Here is a 19,209-nt window from a genome sequence, read left to right on the forward strand (position 1 = left end):
GAACCAAAAAAATATAACGACTATATGCATATAATAATATTCGGTCGGGAAAAAAGTCTTTTCGCATTATAGTATGTATGAACTTGTAATATAATCTTTTCTCTACACAAAAAAGCTCGATATTTGGGTACCTCACGAGCTCACTGAAAGAAACCTAATGAACCGCGTATCTACTCATTTGTGATTTTTGAAACCAAAGAGATTTTATTACAAGTTCATACATACTATAATGCGAAAAGACTTTTCCCCGACCTAATATTATGTAGGCATAACACAGAGGATTGATGATAATGACACGAATAAATTAAATCTAATAATTTAGGTGAGCTTTAGCGATTTTGAGTATTCAACCGTTGCACTTTATTAGCATGTTTGTAGAGATTTCCCTGCAATTATACTTATTAATTATAAGTATGGCATTTGTATAAATAAATCAATTCATAGAGCACATAATATATTAATCCAATAATTATAATTTAATGCTTCAAAACTTTTCAAGTATATCGTTAACAGCCGATAACTCAGGCGCGTAACTTAGTACCTTATATTTTTACCGCTAGACCTCGTAAAATTAATATGCCAGCCTCTTGATCTTAAGAGGATCAACCTCTTATCGCGGAGGGATTAATACCACCCCTTATTAATATTAATTTAGGGTTGCTTTACCGTTTTTATAACCCGGTTTACGGTGTGGAATGTTATAATTTTTAACGAAGGAAATTATTTCAAATTTTGAAAATACTTTTGGTATGATCGGCGATGTCTTGTAAAAAGGTCAGGTGTGTAGTATTTGTAACCGGTGTTCCTGTATGACGAGATGTATGGATGTTTTTAAGCATCGTGCCTAGTGGCGTGTTTTGGTTTTTACATAACCCTATGGGAAAAAGGCGTCATTTTATGCATGTATGTATGTATATAAATGCTACATATAAATTTCTCAATAGCTAGAAAGAGAGTAGAGAGTCGAGCTATCTTAATCCTCTTACATCAGTGATTTTGGTAAACTAATTTAACCGGTAAGAGCTTATTGGAGTTTCTCAAAGAGTTTTAGATATTTTCTAGTGTGACTAACGCTGCTGATAGAAAGACGCCAGTACTAGCAACCACAAAAAAAGAAAAAATCTTTCAAACTGTTGCTTCAGCTCCAAGTGAGGAATGAGAAGCAGTTTGTACGAGTATGTTTGCAAAGCTCTAGAACCTCAGTAATACTGACTAAAAGCCTTTTATTATAAAACTTCTTATCTTTTAATATAAACGAAAGTCTTTTCTGCTCTCAAAAACGTTGGCTTCCAAGTGTTTTAAATGTTTTCATGAATATTCAATTGTAAGTCGTAAATTCAACAATTTTAGTGGTCTGATTTATAGGTGCTAAGTAGAAGCTGAGCTGCGGTGGCTGGATGCCAAAATTTATGACATCTTAAAAGTAGACCTTAGATGAACACTTAGTTTTTGTCACTCACACAAATCATCACTTTTATTTTTTTTTCGAGTAATAAACTGCAAACAAATGTAGCGCGATTTGTTACTATCCATTACCAACAGTTCGACGTTTAAAAGGTACGGTATAAATAGTTTCTACCGCGCACGCTAGAGGCGCTAATTAGTTTTGCATGCAACATTTCTTGATAGCTAGCTGGTTGTCGATAGTGGTGGAGAATCGCGTTAGGTCGTTACAGGCAATATATTCCAGTTCCACTCCACTAGTTCTGCATTTGAATTATATAGTATTTATTTTATTTTCATTGTATTAGTAGAGTAAGATATTCTATGGATTACTATAGTATAATATTGTAAGGCACAGTTATTCAAAAGCCAATATCCCAGTTAAAATATCTACTACGTCTGCCCATGTTTTCTGAAAAAAAAACGTTGAGAAACTCAAAAAGAAAACTACTTTTCATCTGAAGTAATTCTTATATTATTATCACTTAGTAGATAAAATTAAGATCATGCATTATGTATAAAAGTGAGACCATTTGCATAACTTTGACTGTTTCTCCAAATGTTTTTATCTTCACTGAATTATTACATGATAAGTATCAAAGCCATTTAGTCCGAGTAAAAAATAGAGCGCTAGATGTACTATCTTTTTGTTTTATTTTGTGACGTAATCGTCTTGGTACTTAGGAATAGGTGTTTATACATATTTATAGGAATAAAAATGTACTGTTTTATGTAAATGTTTGAGAGGCTATTAGTATACACTTTTTTTAAATTTTCTTAATATTTCGTTTCCAATTATGTATGTGTGTTGTATTATTTAAGCTACGGCTAAATATTATAATAATGTTTTTAGCGTGACATCGAATACTGTGTGTGTAAAGCGATTATCAAGAGTCAAATATTTAAGACTTTTGTCTTAGATTGTCCCTGTCTGTAATATTTTATCGCCTTCATATTATTATCCAATGATTAATCGATCGGCACTAATAAGGCAGTACTTAATAAAAAAAATGCTTCTTGTCGCTCGGCTGTTGTTACTATCTAACAGCCGAGCGACTAGAAGCAATTTTTACAACAAGATATTGTTTGACTCTGTGGAACCTAGCCGCGTAGCAGTTAACTAAAATTCCTGCCTGAATACTAGCTACCTATTTAATTTCGTATTAACACGTACATCTCCAATGATTAACTGCAGCAAGGAGGTTGAATTCTGTAGTGTAACCTCAAACCTGTGGTCACATTAACTACTTGGTGTTGGAATAAATATGAGCTCAGACTTGTTGAGAGATATCCCTAGTTCTAAAGCGCTGTGCCAGCGGTCATTCATTTAGGTTACCTCATTGGTTGGGTACTTGCTCTGTGGTTAGTTGTGTAGAAATTCGGGAGTTAATTATCTGCTACGATTCATTTGAAATTAAATAGCTGCATTTGTAGGCCATTTGTATTTATGATTGCTGACCGATTAAGAAGTCTTTGGTACGATGTGTAGACGTGTATGGCGACTGTGTCTTATGAAAACCAGGTAAAATTCTCGGATGAGATGTAAGCATTTTCGGTCAGGAACTTATAATTGAACAACAATATTGATTTTAATGACATAGTAAAATGTAGATTTACCTTGTTCTTACTGTATGTATGTATTAATATCCTCATATCTATTTCAAATAGCAAGGACAGATCCAAAAAATAACACCTCAAAAAAGTGCGCAGAAACCTTTCTAACACTTACCTAGAATTTCATTACAGCAAAAACTGACACCTAGACAAATCAAATTGACGGCCCTTATCGAGCTTAAACGTGTTCACGATAAAATCTACCTCGAGCCGATGCGAGCGACGATACGAAGTTTCAAGCGCTCTACAGACGCGATAGAGTAAGTGAAATCTTCAGATTCACACTCGAAACTTGCTAAATACGAAAGTGCTTTCGGTTTTGCATACAAGTTTGTTATGCGCATAGATTTTAAGTTTACGTCTGGTGCATTTTGAAATTGGTTAAGTTTTTTCTACTTGTGATCGTATTCCGTGATATTTTATATTCACCGTAGTGATGTTTTTTTGTGTGATTCGCTAAATAATTGTTATAAGATTATTATGTCGAAACACACTAGTTTACCAACTGGGCTCTTTCTTTTATTCAAGTAGCCTACATTACACTTATGTTATCTAGCATATATTTTAAGACTTCTTAATACCCGGCACTATTAAATAAATATATTTTCTAGTTTGGCGTAAAAGCAGAACACACATATACACATATCTGCATTTGTAAAATCAAATAGATAACATTTTTCGCTTGAGTTGCAGTTTGAGTGTTATCTCGCGAAACTTAAAATAATTTATAGCCATCGATAACCAGACAGTATCGGAATAAATCATCTCATTAGAGCAGCGTCACGCAGACCTGAGTACTTGCTTGAGTGAGGTCTCAAGTGCTGGAGGAGAGGGTTAGAGGACTCTCAGAAAGGTCAACCACTAGTAAATAGGTTCTTTGCTAAGAAAACTGCGGGTCTGTTGACTGAACGAACTCGGTTTATATTGGTATTTGTTCTATGCTTCACTATTTCTTGGTCTAAAAGACGATCTGATCTCGATAGTGTTCCCACTGCTTATTATGATGAAGCATAAATCTGAGCGCCATTCTGGAAAGAGTGTAGACATCTGCAATCTTTCAAGAATCATCATATTATTATTTATTCTTATTTCATATAGTATATCGACTGATAGTCTTATCGCCTTAATTTTATTTACAATATTACAACAGCAACTGTTCGATGATCGATCAATACCAAGGTTAAACATACGGCCGATGATCGTATTATCGACTTTATCGTAAGAGCCATTGATCTGCGTCGATTAATAATCCTATATCTATATCATCAAATGACAATCAGTTGCCGTAAAGACACCTTATCATATCCAGAGAAAATATTAATCTGCATCTCACGAGAAAAAGGCAAAAACAAAAAAAAAACATAAATGCACTCACTTAGCACAACTTGATATCGCTACGGCACAAAACTTTGCTTACAGCGAACAAACAACCATTTTTCATCCAACGAAATCCATTTTAGTGAAGTGCCAATACAAACTGCAGTCGTGTATCTGATGCATCCAATCTAATACAAGTTCGACCATAAATGTAATAGTCAAGTTAGATTGTACAATGTGGTAGAATGGTGGAATGGTAAGATGGTGAATAAATTGTAGATGACATGACTGTTATCTATGTAGTTAATGGGTTGGATGAAAGTTTCTCTGATTTATAAGATGTGAGCGATAGCGGTATGAAAATTGTTCTTTTTGTGTGAATCTATTGATTTTAAAGATAATGTTTATTAGTGGAAAATTATGAGAAGGTGAGTATAAATTTAGAATAGTGGAAAGTATGAGATGGACTGATCTTAGTGAACTAAATATTTAGCAAATGTATGCATTGTACTTGGAAATAGCAACAGCCTAGCAATTATAACGCTAGGCACGTTTAAAAGTTTCGAGTGAGAGAGAGAGCGAGAGAGAGAATGAGAGAGAGAGAGAGAGAGGGAGAGAGAGAGAGAGAGAGAGAGAGAGAGAGAGAGAGAGAGAGAGAGAGAGAGTTTCAAACGTATTTCAGTCTATGTACCTACCTAGGTGTAGAGGCTTTTATTGCATTAGTCTTGTGCATAAATTGGCACGTTATAGAATGTATGGGTATCATGCTCAATTGCGTGTAAGTTAGGGACATCATAATATTTTTCTTGAATATCTTCTACTTCAGCGTGGTGAACTCAAGGCCTAACCCTTCCCTGATTACGGGAGGAGACCCTTGCCCAGCTGTGGGACAGTAATGGGTTAAGTTTATTCATTTTATTATTTTATCTTCATATAACAAACGCTTATTTGCATATACCTCAAAAGATCATGATCGACGAAAAGATGGGCTACATAAGTAAGGGATTCGTTAATTGGCTAGCTAAGTAAAACCGTTGTATTTGTCTTAATATGTGTGTAGTGTGTATTTTGTATGAACGTTTCACGGAAAATTATCAGTCAGCGATACAGTGTTGATTTAGTTAATTAATACAAAATTACATACGTTTCGTTTTAGTCCATTGAAATGTTACATGAGATTTACATTTATTAGAGGACGCAATTTTATTTTTGGAACATGTAGGGGAGGTCAATAGAAGCTTAACTTGAAGTTTGTGGGGTCGCCACCCTTGTCCCCCGGTCGCCATCTTGGAAAAGGGGGTGGAAACGCTTTTTTCGCTATATCTCGGAAACTATGCGTCTTACAATAAAATTGTAAAGGCATAATTTGTAGCAAATTATTTTGTCTACAAATATGTTGAATAACTTTTTGTCCTAAATTAACAATTAAAGAAGTTATAAGCCGAAAAGTGCAATATTTTTTTATAGTTATTTTCTTTATTGCTCTATAACTTTTTTTAGACAGCCGCGCGGATGTGTCTCTGGGGTTAAGCTACGCTTGCCGAGGTTGTTTGGTGGATGGGTGACCATCTTACACATATCGAGTTCCTCCCTATTTCGGAAGGGACGTTAAATTGTGGGTCCCAGCTGTCATTTTCGAAGATATTTGACAGTCGTTAACAGTACTCAGAAGCTTGAAAGTCTGGCAACCAGTCTTAACGAGGGGTATCGTTTTATATCCCAGGTAAATGGGTTGTGGAGGTCAGACAGGCAGTCACTCCAAGTAAAACACTGGTATTCAGCTGCATCTGGTGAAACTGGAAGCCGACTCCAACATAGTTTGGAAAAAAGGCTAAACTGATATGAATATATTTAAAAAAATTAACTCGGACCAATCTTGTTGATAATTTTGCGAGGAAAATTTAGCCCTATATTTTTTTTTATTTCATTAATTAGAAACTCAGTAACAGCGCTCCGAAATAGACCGGATTCGGAAAGAAAATTTTTGTAAAAAAAAAATCACTATTTTGCTTATAACTTCTTTAATTGTTAATTTAGGACAAAAAGTTATTCAACATATTTGTAGACAAAATAATTTGCTACAAATTATGCTTTTACAATTTTATTGTAAGACGCATAGTTTCCAAGATATAGCGAAAAAAGTGTTTCCACCCCTTTTCCAAGATGGCGGCCGGGGGACAAGGGTGGCGACCCCACAAACTTCAAGTTAAGCTTCTATTGACCCCCCCTACATGTCCCAAAAATAAAATTGCGTCCTCTAAGAAATGCAATATTCGGCCCTCAAATTGTAACATTTCAATGGACTATTTCGATTGTTTGAAATTGAATGATGATGTAGGTCACTATAATTTGGTTTTTTATTTTTCGTTAATATATTGATACTAACTTGTTGTTTTAATCGAATGAATATCGAGTATGTGCAAAATGAGTTGAATTATGGCGAAAAATTTTCGATTTATATATGACAGATTTTTTTTGATTCCAATTCGGAATTCGAACCCGAGATTACTACCGACAGCGCCACAATGACATTAAACTAACATTTTTGCATGTAACGTCTGTACAGTTTTGAATATTATTTCTGAAATTGAAAATATAAAAATTATCACTTTAAAATTTAACTAAGGGACTATAATATATACTTTATTTAACATTTCTCGCTCTATTTCCCAACTTCCACCACAATTCAATACGAAAGTTTTGACGACTGAAACGTTCTTTATAAGGAACCTTCCATTGTGCAACAACTTTGATGGCCGTGTGCCACGTTCAATCGCTCCCGTATATCGCCTGGTTACTTTACGTACTATTACTTTTATTTTAAATCAGAAACTTTGGTTCAATTTAGTATTGGTGGGTTGGTTATTTTGTGAATGAAAATATGTACATTTTCTATGATATTGTGTCTAATAAGAGAAATACTTATTTTGAAATAATATATTGTGTTGTTTGTTGCATACGTTTGGTCACATTATGTTGTTTTTTAAGCGTTAAATACTGTTCTATAAAGAGCCTTTAGTAATTCACGCTAATCTTAATTTATTTATTCTTTAAAGCACCTATCGGTTTCAGTAAAAAGGCACTAAGCACTATTGTCTGTTAAGAAATGGACGTAAGGTGACGACAGCGCGCAATATACCTCTATATAAAGTGCAATACACATTGAGCCCGCCGGGCCGCCGACAAAGCCCGGCGACACAACCCGGCGGCCTGTACGAAAAGAATTATGTCGGCAACATGCGTCTGCGCGTGTTACCCGCCGACATGTTGGCGGCTTGAGTACGCCTGCACTCAGTTGCCCGGCGACGCTCGACCTGTAGTGACATTCCACAAGCTGCTATCAACAGATCACTGCCATCGTCCATTTTTAAAATTATTTCTATTTACTGAATTATCGAACCTTTATCGACACGGGGCAATCACTGACTGCCAAATAAATTTCTTATCTCAAGCCGCCGACATGCCGCCGACCAAATTTTCCGACTTGTAATAAGTGAAGCCGCCAACTATACCGCCAACAAAAAGTTGGTACATATGTCGGCGGCCCGGCGGGCTCAATGTGTATTGCGCTTAAGGTACGAGTAAAAACGCCTCGTATCAAATGCAACACCTTTATATCCTGTCCTTGTCTTACGGGATGACTGACTTGCACTTAAAGACAATCAACCTATCTTTGTGCTTGACATCCAGTTCACTGTGTCATTCGCAGAGTTATAGTAATTGCTCAACTATCCGTGTATGATGTCCGTCTGTTATGCGAACAGATGACGCGTTGACCCAAGTGGAGATGATGACCGGCAGATTGAGCCTGCTTTCAAATTAGTAAGCCGCCGTCGGATAGCTCTCTTATGAGAGTAGAGGATTTGTCACTGCCCACTGACGAATATGCTGTTGCTAAGATGTCGTAATTCAAACGTTCATTTTTTGGCTATTTGTTTTAAAAAGCCAACTCTCGCACTAAAAAATTATCTTGTGTCGCAGGGACTTTTAAACAACAGACACAGAGTACAACTAGATCCGAAACAACTATTTGTGGATCGCAGAAATAATTATTCTGTGTGGGTATCGAACCCACGACCTCCCGAAGCAATGGAAACGGCATGGCGACTGTTAAAGTGGCACAAAGAATATAGTCTTTAATAAATAAAATAAATAAATTATTGGTCTATTAACGTGTCATTGTGGCACAAAACACATTGAATTGTCCTTTACTATAGACAGGAACAGATATACAATAGTGAAATTCCACGTAGCCTTCAAATATTAAATTTTCGGAGCTGCATATATCAAATTTTGTACACGAATTCCAGTTCAAAATTGTAACATTCGAGTTTGGCGTTTCATTACGAGAACAGTTATAAACTCGAAACAAAAACGATATAAAAGGGAAGTCGAGTAATTAAAGTGGAAAGTCTAAAATGGTATAAAATTAATATTGGAGACAACAAGCCTTAAGTATTTGAAGCTGAACTAATTTAAAAGTCTCTCTTTGTCGATTCGTTTTTCCGTTTTTCCTTTGATTAACTTTGAACTTTTGATACCTTAATACAAATTGGACGTTTTATGAAATGAAATCATTCTCTTTCGAGTTTGAAGTGAGTTTTTCACTTTGGTACGACTTTCCTGTTTAACTTTTTATTTTGCATTCGTTTAAGCCTTTGATGAGCGGTTTCGTCTTTAATATTTAAACGACAATATTGTCTTTAGCGCTTTAGAAACTTCTGTTTTAAATTGTATGAGATTACAGCAACTTAAAAGTCACGAATATGAATCCTAAGTGTAATTTATTCAATTTGCTTCGCGAAGTTTTGGTATAAATTAACATTAATGTGTAACTATTACAATGTATTAGTCAGTTTTAAACTTTCGTTAGTTAGCTCTTAAAAGTTTTAAATTCCCTCATTTTAGTTACATCATATTTGAAACAATAATTGAATCCTAAGATAGGATTTTAACTAGTTTACAACAGATTACCTATAGATTTTTGCACACATCCAGTGATTTGTAAAATAAAATAAACTAGCTTGGTATCTATAATTGCTATTATACACTTACAATCTATTGCCTCTTATTATTTAAAATCTAACGCGAAATGAGACTACGAAACAGACGATATAAACAATAAACTCTAAATATACATTACAAAAAAACTAAACACATAATTCAGCAGTTACAAACTTACGTATCAAAGCCAAACTACCGCCGCAAAACTGAAACTAGAACTAATCACTCTTTCATAACTCCTCACACCGCAACAATCTGAGCGAGATGCAAAAGTTCTTGAGCATTAACGTTGGGTTACTTTGTAAGTTTTGCCATTCCGTTACGTTGGCTAAGGCGACGGATTATAAGACAGACGTGTCCTCTCGTACAGTCCGCTTTAAAAATATGTGTTCGCTATCACATTTTCTATCGTCATTTTTGTTTGAAAACGAAAATATTTTTAGACAACTCATCCGCGGTTATCTGATTCTAAACTAAGACGAGCTTGTAGCTAACCATACAACTGATAGAAGTTCTTAAATACTTAGCTATACCTATAGATAAATTCACAACTAGGTTCAGAACAGATACTAGTCCTCATCTCACTGATGTTTGCCCTGGGTGGGATTCAAACCCACTGGACGCGGCGCGGTGCTACATTATTTTTTCGATGGCAAGGTGGCCATGATGTAAACACTGTGCTAAACGTGCAGTTACTAACTTAATTATTTATATTGATCAAAATAAACAAATAATACAGTGATTGTAGAAAACTTTGAAGTTAAGTAGACATTTAACTACTTTCATCGACAAAATGCTTTTAAAAATGTCACAGTGTGCACACATTTATGACGCCGACCGTACTTATGGACTTTTGCACTTAGTGACGTCAAAATACCTTTATACGGAGTTTAGTTTCCATCGCGAGTTATTATTCTGTTAAGCTGTTTCGGTTGTTACTTAGAGATTAAGGTGTTTGTAGTAGTATTTAGGAAAGTTATAGTTTATGTTATTTTAGTTATAAGGTAAAGTTTGTTTGGTTTATTAGCAACTATAGGGCCTATATTATATGTCTATTTAAAGTAATGGAATTAGAGTAATATATAAGGCTTGCTCTTATTTGGTTCGGCATTAATTAATCGGACGGTAAAACTGAATATGTGTAGACGAATGTTCGGGAAATATGCGTTTAAATTCGAATTGTGACGATCGGCCCCAAAGAAACTACCCGATCGGCACAAACCGAACAAATGCAGTAATTGCTTCGGTTAGTCTTAGGGAATGTTTTGTTTGAGGAAATAATATTTAGTATTATAGAGTTCTTGACTTATTCCCTTTGGTAAATAACACAAACCCCGAATGCCTCAAATTACATCTCACGGTTGTCCACAACAAACAATTTAACTTAAAAACTCTAAGTACTTTCTCTCATAGCGACCCCAATAGGTTTTTATTGGAATTGCTTATTTTTGTTTCACATTGATATAATGACATTCGAAATGGCGAATCGTTGGAAGCACTCCAAGCAGATTGTTTCCAAGATGGGTACTTGTATTGTATTTTTCCATTATCTTTCCGTATTGATTGGGAGTACTGACCCGGAACAACTGGGATAAGCAGACATGTGCGCTTTTTGGTATGTCACAGCGGTTTTAAAAATAGCAAGACTAGGTTTTATGCTTCGCTTTTCAGTTGTCGAATTCTAAATAAATGTTAATTCTGTTTGATTTTCTGAGCTTTTGAGAAGTTCATGATTTTATGGACAAAATTAAACTACGAGTACTTCTCAACTACTACTGCTTGTCAAATATCCAACCCGAGATGGCTTTGTGGGTTTATCATGTATATTTGACTGTTAATGGTTAGAATTCATTGATTAAAATGAAAACTTTATTTTGTTCTTCTTCTTCTTTTTTAAATTTTATTAATTTACGTAGTTTCGTTATTAAAATTGTTTAATGCCGTCATATAATTATTAATCATTTCTTGGGTAGCTACAACCGTACCTTATACTGTTGTTTAAAGTTGGTATACTACAGTACTACTATATAATCTCTATCACGACAGTTTTTATAAACAAGCAAAATATTTCACAACACTAATAACACTGTAAACTATTACAAATAGCCTCACAGTTTTCTCAAAGCCAGAACATTTGGTAAATAGAGAAATACGAGTAGCTTTCCTACAAGGTACCTTCACCACTAGAGAAACAACCGGGATCTGCCTGATGGATGGGAGCCATTAATTCCCCCTTATACGGGAGCGTGTAAGAAAAACGGCACCTGTATGCTATCACAAGACGTATGGGGACTTTGTTCATAGTGAGGTAATTAATGGGGACTTTTCGTTTAGTTTTGGCAGGTTTTAGAGAACATTGTTTGTGAAATTGAGGCATATGAGGATTGATGAGACTATGGTCCTCCTATGGAAAGTGATCACTGAAAGAACGGTACCGGTGTCTATAATCAGCTGCATTTGAGTACCTCAGTAATCACTTATTTTTTACACAACGTCTTTATTTTAAGAAAAAAGAGCCATTAAAACATTAAGACATTTTTTAACATGAACTATTCTTCGAATGGAAATGAATTTGATGATCATCATCCCGTGTATGGCACGTTGCATGTGTTATTCAACTCAAAACCAAAACGGAAAAAATGAACAATGTAATATTTTCGCTTTAAAATTCAGTAGAACTCTTTGTAATCAAAGTACTGTATTCATTGGAATCAGACCTAGTACAGAGTACATGGGTTGCATTGATAAACGTCGAATTGATACCAAGTTCAATGCAGAACACGTGCCACTAACTACCAAGTATTTGTTCAACATACGATATTTATTTCGACGATTCTATACAACTAACGCTGGCCATACGAGTTTAATTTTATAATCAAGTCTTTTGCGGACTTATTGCGGTGTCCAGAAAGCTTTATGCATTAAATGTGGAGTGATATTGACGGTTAGCGAGAGTTTCTGCAGTCGGTATTATCGAGTATCGAGAGTTTGATTGACATTTAACATGTATTTAAAATTTAGTTCTCGCGGCGCCCGCTAGAGGCGCTGTCTAGTATTTTATACAAGATTTGACAATAGCTGGACGGTAGTCAATGGTCAATCGTGGTAAAAAATCGACTCGGCTTTACCTCCGGTGCTAATTTGCTAATGCTGTAATTCATCATAGAAAAATATGATTTTGAACTTTCATTGTATATTACTTTGTTATAGTAAAGCTTACAGTATTTCTAGTATGATCGGTTCAGTATTTAATAACATACAATAAATTCGCTTTTTTTTTTAAATCGAGTGCATTCCAAATTGGGTTTCCCCTGAGGCCATGACAGATACCTGTAATTTTGAAGATTAATGTCATATGTATTGAGTAATTTTTAGCCTGGGTACTCCATTCGCACAAAAACTAAACTGCAAGAACAATTCAGTATATTTAATACCGAAGAGCTTTCCTACTGGTTTGATTTCTTTTTCTATCTTTATTTTTATAAATGATTGTCAATAAATTATCTCTAGTCTAAAGATTAATGGTCTTCGTTTGAAGTTACGACTTTTGTGCCTACAAATTGGACTCAGACTTTACTTAGGCGTTTTATCTCAAGACAATCATGATAATTTACTTTTTGAACTTTTAAGACTAATTACGTAAAATGACACAGTTACTCCTTAAAAGATTACTTCAATTTGCTAACTAACAAGCTATACTAAGGGAGTAATGCCCGGTTTCTGAGGTATATTTAGCGGTAGTGTATCTATTCAATAGCGATTACACTCGTATAAAAAACGTTAACGGGGGTATTGGGTAAGTTAGGAAGTGACCTTGATAAGTTTGCATAATTTTTACATATCGCTATTAAAGCGTTTTAACAGCAGTAATGTCATTGGTGACGTATTGGCTAGGTATCTAATAACCTCTACGCATTTTACCTATGACACCTATACATTTAAAAAAATAGTTTTTGCGTGTTTGTGATGATTTTTTCGCACAGTGATAAATATTTTTTTCGCTGCATGCTTGGAAATGTCCTTAAATAATAACATACAAATAAGCATATACTTAATTATTTTAACAATAAAATAATAAAACATTATACGTATGAAAGGGCTATGAGTTTTGGGCTCGTTTAGAAAAATAACCTTTTATTCGAGCAACAATGATCCTTTGTATTTCTAGCATTCAGCGTTTGATTAACGTTTGCAATAAATACAGCACTTTAGTTTTTATTGTACAACTGAAACTCATTTATCGTAGTCATTCATCTTTGTAATTACTGCTACTAGTATGACATTTTTATTGTGTAAAGTAAATGGGAAAGTGGACTGTTTATTTTTCTTTAAGAACATTTTATGATGATTAAATGCAGTATAAGTAATGCACTTCGAAACAGGTTATACGAGTTCAAACTCAAAAGTCTTTTGACATTTGATGAACTACTCGTATGTGTGTGTGTGTGTGTAATAAAAACCAAATATCGTAAGATCAAAAAGCGAAGAAAAGGAAACCTGAATCAGGTCTGCGGGTAATCATTGTGATTAAAAGAACTGCAGGTATAACAATCAATGATTTCTCCACAGTATACAATTTGAAAATGTATAGGAACATAAATGTGTTGAAGAAAACATAAATGTATAGGAACATAAATGTGTTGTTCTAATTGAAGTATACATGTATGTGTCCAAAGGAAACAATCTTTAAAATAATAATAAGTGTGCAATATTTTAAGCATTAACTAAATTATGCTCTCTTTAGAGGATGAAGCAATAAAGTCATGCAAACGAAAATTGACAAATTTATAACAAGGAAAGGTTAACAAAATAAACTATTCAAACTTTAAGCAAAGATATCTTAAAGTATTTAACTTGGAGGCCTCTTGCGGCGTAAGTTTGGCCTGAAAGTGGCCACAAGAACAATAAACTTTAACCATCAAGTTATCTCAACGTTGTTCAGTTTCAATAGTTGAAACTATCAGATTAAGCACTTAAGGCTGACCGGTAAGTAGTTACAAATCGAAAACTGTTTTAGAGGATTACCTTAGAAATTGTTTGTTCAGTTACTGTATTATTTTTTACCGATTTTTTCTGTGCAAATAATATGTACATATTATTATGTACACACATACGTGATACTTTCCATATATTAAGCAGCTAATTAAATCAGCCTAGCCTTTCTTCCGAACTATGTTGAAGTGGGCTTCCAGTCTCACCGGATGTGTTGTCAGACTTTCTAGCTTCTGATTACTGTTAACGACTGTCAAAGAGCTTTGAAAATGACAGCCGAGACCCACAAATCTGAAAAGGGGTGCCAAATGAATTTCCAAGTACACTTTAAATGTAAAATGTTTGATGTCAACTGGTTAGGATCGTATACAATCGCGCTGCCGCGAAATGTGTCAGTTTTTGCCTCCAACACAACCAATAGCAGATTAAACCCGACACGTACTGTATGAAAAAGGAAACAGCAAAGGCCATACATGTAAATATACATACGGCTCTCAACATCGTCGCTTTATTAGTTGGTAGCCGAACGCCGATAGTGCATCGTCGCGTCGTTTAGACCGCGTATTGCACCAGCTGGTTCAAATACTGTAGTTAGTGGTCGCTATTGCTAAGCTACTAGTATTGTTTGGGATGTGGATTTACTCATTGAAGTATCTAATTATTGTGTGATCAACAGATAACTTTTAAATTTTGTTGTCATTTCTATCGGTAGCGCAATTCTCTAGAATCGGTATCGATCGATATCGTATCGAGTACCCGACCCGCTTGACGTGCTGATTAGATTTTCATACAAAATTTGTCGATCGCTAGCCGGCTTGTCGAAAGGTGTAGGGAATTGTGTTACAGACTGCTGTAGCAAGATTCTCTTCCCCAAACGACTACCGACCACAGGCTGCCTATCAAAAAATCTTGTATGAAAATCTGATCAGCGCCTCTAGCGGGCGCTGTAGTAACTAATTTGAAAGTACATTTTAAATAAAATCTCGACACTTTCTACCGACTGTAGAAAATTTCACTACTGAGTATTGATAAAATACTCTGTAATAAAAATTCTATGTTCTCGATTTAAGGATAAACGTGTATACCGGAGATAACGACATCACTGGAATAGGAAAGGAAGGCTTAATAAAATTCATTACTCGGTAATGATGAACGAGGCCTAAATTAATTCGGTTAGATTCACTTTGAGCCAAGAAAGTGAAGACGAAAATTCCCATGTTCACGGCGGCGGCGCCACGAACGAAGTCAGTTTTGTAAATTACTTATTTTACTGTTTGTAATAGAAACATTTAGTACCTAAGTTTTCTAATCAAATATCCAATAAAAAAACTTAATAATGATAATGACATTTGCGATTCGTTCTTCTTGTTCATTATTAATTTTAAAACACCTCTCGTAAACATAAACGAACAATTTATTGCAATTTACTTTTAGATACCGAACACAAAAGACAATCGGACTCGATACACGTATTCTATGAACACATAATTTGTTCCGTGTATATTATAATTTTAGAATTGTATTCCCCATTCAATCACCATCACATTACACTTAAAAACCTTTCACTTGTAAAACGAACGCGTTACGCTTAGAAGCAACATTTTAGCGGCTCAGAATTTCTTTCAGCACGGGAGACGGGTCTTGAATGAAAGATTAATGAGAGAAGACAAAGACAAAAGGTGCCTACGAAGTTCACTGGGGCGTTTTTAGATTGTCATCTATTTGTTTTAGCGTTTTAAATAGCCCCTTTTGATGCGAGATTATGGATGAGTTACAATTTTTCAAAGGTGTTTTGGTTTGTTTGTGTTTTGTATAAATATAGGCCAATATAGAAGTTAGGAAAAGGCTAAGAACGTGGAGTTTCTTAATAAAGTAAGTCCGTGTAATGATTTTGCTGCAAGGTGGTAAAAGCTTTGTATAAATTAGGCATTTGTAGTATTCAACGACGAGATACATTTTTTTATCAGGTATTTAAATAAAATTAAATATCAAAGTACAGTATCACTCCCTATTAGATAGCACTAAAACAAGCGCAATCGTACTACATATGAGTAATATGTAATTTTAAGTACATCTTAATTATAAAACTCTCTATAAAATTGTACCGACTGTAAAAAAAAATCTCCCCTGGCAGTCAACTCTGGTTGCCTAGTTATACTAGGTATTTTAGCTTACGAATAAATATATTTCAAAAGCCTTTCACTACGATAATAATGAATTTTCGACCATACATTTGGAAACATGTCGTAAAACAAAACAGCGAAAGCGCAACGTTTTCGTCGAAATTACTTTTCCGTTGGTAGGATTTATTGCAGACATTCTAAATTGTAGAACATGTTGCCTATTGCGTTCACGGAATTCACGGCGCTAGTAAATTAAACTTGTTTATAATTATAATGTTTTAAGCGTTGTTTGTAACGCTTTATCAGTTTCAGTTAGCGGAGATTCCAAATAGCGTCACTATAATATAGGTAATGGACATATTTTAGCTGGTCGCGATTCTACCGTTTTGCTTGTTGAGTTTACTCAAGCTCTACCCAATAACCTAATAGTATAATAGTCGCTGTTCTCTTCTGCATGAAAAGATTTCCCGGGTGAAAAATTAAATCAACAATCTTATGAGTTTGTAACTTTATAGACTGTTTTGTGTACCAAATTTTATGAAAATTTGTTTTGTAGTTTTCGTGTGATTTAGTAACCAACAAATATAGGTGTATCCATCCTCACAAATTTTCACATTTTTAATATAAGTAGGATAGAATACCTATCACTTCACCAGTCAAATGATAAGACACTGTAATTCTTAAACAACATATGTCGCTATTTTAAAAAAATAATAATACATATGAACATTTAATAGGATTTACATCATACATATATATATACTATTTGAATTTGATATACAAAACATATTTTAAATTGAAACAAATAATGCTACTTAAGATAATATTCAAGCAGTTTTCGCCTAGAGTTAAAACCTAACACAAAACCAACAGCTAATTTTAACGAAAACAATACCTGAAAATTGCTTATACATTTTTAATATTACTTCGTTTACACCTGGCCTAAAAACAGCTCTAAGTTCTAAGCTCGAACAAATGAACGTACTAATTTCACGTTAATATTTTAAGCAAGCTTAGTTTATTAAGAACGTGGTGTTTGAAAATAACTTCTTATAAATAAAAGTGTTTCTTCAGGCTAGGAAAGGTGCGATAGTGTGAAAATTCTTATTAAATAAATTAATTAAAGTGAAGAAGTATAATTGTTTGTTTGTTTCCGGGCTTATTCATGGGTGTTGTTGCTTAAGTGTTGAGCCAATTTTTATGTGAGCTAAAATGATAGGTTTTATAGTATGTTACAGATCGTATCTATAGCTTTTTGTTACCTTTGTGGTCTAGGCTACTGCCTAGACCAACAAGCTATATGGGTATGGGTAACAAAAAGCTATATAGGTAAGGAATGGGTATGGTAATGGGACTGCTCAACACAAGATGTCGAGTTCAATTTCCGTGTCAGGCAAAAGTCATAGTCCTTTTCTTATTGATATTAGAATGTTTTCAAGCCAAGAGTTTGATAGTATGTCGGTATATGGCAAAGATAATTAATTAACTTAAAAAAACAAAAACATTTGCCCATTATAATAAGGTTCAGTATATTACGTATTCGTATAATATCTCAACTCGGCCCATAAATATGTAACATTTTATAAAATTAAGCATCTATCATAATTTCCTTCAACTCGCAGCATCGTCTCAAGCTGACCTACTTATCTCACTAGTACGTATATAAGCTAAGCTCAAAATTATTCTCGCTGAGAATGATGAACGAGCGACATCGAAGTAAGATCAGATTTACACAGCCTTCGGAGGCAAGCGCCGGTAAATCACTTCACTAGATACTACTACTGCTGATTAAAATTATATAGCGTACGAAAATGTACCGAGAATGTTGTTACACAATTTTGAAGGTAGTGAAACGATTTTGAATAAATTTGGTGAAAGATTTTTTAGAGGCAAGAGTGATGGCACCGATTGCATGATTGACCGAGGTTATGGCGTTTTTTAGGTTATTTTCTGGATGGATTAGTATCTAACATACTAATTATGTTTTATGCTCGACTGGGTAAGTTTTTTCTTTTAGTTAAACTGTCACAATGTTAGACTGAAGTCTCACCTCAAGCTCTTTCATTTATCTCTATCCTCCGTTTTCCGTTAATCATACGGAAAAATGACCGCGTCATCACACCATCATTTTCTCAAGCTACCTTGGGTCCGTTTAATATGACGTGAAAAAAATACATATCAATCGAATGTCATCTGTTAGAAAAACAATTTTATACGTTTCTACAGGTAAACGTGAAATAATCTGTCATATGAGGTCGGGGAAAAAATCTTTTCGCGTTATAGTATGTATGAGCTTGTAATAAAATGTTTTCTCTACAGTAACACAAAAAAAGCTCGATATTTGGGTACCTCACGAGCTCATTGAAAGAAATTTAATGAACGGTGTATTCATTTGTGATTCTTGAAGCCAAAGAGATTTTATTACAAGTTCATACATACTGTAATGCGAAAAGTCTTTTTCCCCGACCTAATATAAACTTGTCTCGTACATTTTGTCAATTGATACTATGGCGTTCTTTGGTCTCTGACTACCTCTATAGGAAGAAGGCGTGACTTTATGTATGCATAATGTATTTCATCCTTCATCATACGTTTAATCAAAGTGGTTTGAGATGAAAGCAACTATATGGCACATATAAGAACATGCGTCGACGAACATAAGGACATTAAAACTACCCTACATTTATCTACGCTTCAGATGATTTACCCTAAAAGG

This window comes from Anticarsia gemmatalis, chromosome 5 (genome assembly GCF_050436995.1).
Source record: "Anticarsia gemmatalis isolate Benzon Research Colony breed Stoneville strain chromosome 5, ilAntGemm2 primary, whole genome shotgun sequence".
Classification (NCBI taxonomy): domain Eukaryota; kingdom Metazoa; phylum Arthropoda; class Insecta; order Lepidoptera; family Erebidae; genus Anticarsia; species Anticarsia gemmatalis.